Genomic DNA, 2500 nt, shown 5'->3' on the forward strand with positions numbered 1-2500 from the left:
TTAGTCATTATTTTTGTTATTATTTTTCCTAGTATGTTATTATTATTGTTATTATTATTATTGTTATGATTATTATTATTATTATTATGATTATCATTGTTATTATTATTGTTATTATCATGATCAGTATTATTATTGTTATAATTATCATTATTATTACTATTATCATTGTTCTTGTTGTTATTATTACCATTAATATTGTTATTTCTATTATTATTATCATCATTACTTTAATTAATTGCAGTATTATTATTACTATAACAATCATTATGATCATGATATTTATTATGAATGTTATTATTATCATTATAATTTTTACTATTGCTGTTGTATTACTATTATTATTATCATTATTGTTATTATTACTATTACATATGTATATATAAGTATATATAAATATATATATATATATATATATATATATATATATATATATATATATATATATATATATATATAAACACACACACACACACACACACACATATATATATATATATACATATATATACATATACATATATATATACATATATATATATATATATATATATATATATATATATATATATTTTTTTTTTTTTTTTTTTTTTTTTTTTTTTTTTTTATACCGCTATTCATTCAACTGCAGGACATAGGCCTCTCTCAATCCACTATTGAAAGGTTATATGGCAGTGTCACCCTCACCTGATTGTGCCACGGCGGTGACTTCCCTTACGACACCTGGGTTTGATTCCTCAAGGCGATATGTCGTTTTTCTCGGGCTCGAGCCAACAGTCAGAGCGTAGGCATTATTACGACCGCCGCGACGGGGAATTGAACTCGGGACCACAAGGGCCGGAGTCCAGTGCGCTTACCACTGGATCGTCGCGGCAGTCCATATACATATATATATATATATATATATATATATATATAGATGATAGATAGATAGATAGATAGATACACATGTGTGTGTGTGTGTGTATGTGTGTGTGTGTTTGTGTGTGTTTATCTATTTATTAATTTATGTATGTATGTATATGCATCACTGGGGAGATATATGAAAAATTGGAGTATATTTTTTTTATTTTATTCCAGCGGAAACGTTTAGAGATTTTGCAGTTATCCTCGGTGAACATTGTAAAAAGGATTAGAACATTATTCTTCATAATTTAGTGTGCAAGTTAATGAAAAAGTATTGTATATAATAATCATGAAGCAATGTTATTTATCATCATTTAGGTTAAAGAACAATCTGGATTCAAATATTAAAACTTAGACCCAAAGGTAATACAATTATTTGTAACATTTAGTATCCTTCTATGTGGACCTTATGGGCATTTGCTATAAGGATGAAAGTGGTAAATATGTTAAAAAGAATAACAGCATGACGATGGAAATTTAATCTTGACACTGTTTTTTTTCTTCATATATTTTCATTACACTTTACTTTGGATTCATGTAATGACTTTTACGATCCAATTGGACGTCTAATATATTTTCGCCATATGTAGTGTGTGAATGTGTTGTGTGTGTGTGTGTGTGTGTTTTGAATTCTCATTCCATTGCATAGTTCGTTTACGAGATATGGCGTCCTTGTTATGAAATAGATTGCTATTGATACTACTAAGATATCACTACCAACACACCAGCAGCTTCTATTCACTTGCGAGAATCCTTCTGGATATATTCTTAAACATCGAAGGCTCCTATAAGATGTCATTCAGAAACCCTGGGAAAAAACGGAGCCTCAGAGATGCGGGAAAAAAAGGAGGAAAAGGACAGACAAATGGCTTAAGATTTGCTCTGAAACAAAACCCAACGTATGTAAAGATGAAAATCTAAAGCTCTCAGTTCTCGTGCCTTCTGTGCTTCCGCGCAGGATTTGCAAGAAGCTGTTGTTGGTGTGGCTTTTTTATGCTTTCCATTGGTGGCACTGACGTCAACGGTACTGACGTCGAAAAAAAAAAAAAAATCCTCGCCTTTACAATACGTGCTTTATCTCTTTCTCTCTCTCTCTCGCTCTCTCTTTCTCTCCTTCTTCTTCTTCTTCTTCTTCTTCGTCTTCTTCTTTTTCTTCTCTCTTTCTCTCTTTCATACAAACCATCGTTAATTTTTCCTTCCTTTATACTTTTGGAACTGTAATTTCATAAACTCTCATTAATGTCCCCTTATCTTATCCGACTTACCCGCATCGCACCACCTCCTCTGAGCCACAACACGTCCCTTTGCCGAAATCTCCCGGAAGAGCGAGCGGGATGGAACGCCTTCCCCTCGCGCGCCAATAGCAGATACGTGGATCTCAAGCTTCCTCAACGCAGGTCGTTCTCTTAAGGCAACCGCACGAACAGTACGCGAGCCTGACGGATTATAGCAAGGAGCACTGTGAAACAGGACTGGCTGCATTTACTCTTTTTTTTTTTTCCCCCTTTCTTTCTTTCTTTCTCTTTTTTTTACGCAGCTACTGGAGACAGGGAGGGAGTCGGAAGGGAGGGAGGTAGGGGGTGTAGAGGGAGGA

Source organism: Penaeus chinensis, chromosome 35 (genome assembly GCF_019202785.1).
Source record: "Penaeus chinensis breed Huanghai No. 1 chromosome 35, ASM1920278v2, whole genome shotgun sequence".
In the NCBI taxonomy this organism is placed as follows: Eukaryota; Metazoa; Arthropoda; class Malacostraca; order Decapoda; family Penaeidae; genus Penaeus; species Penaeus chinensis.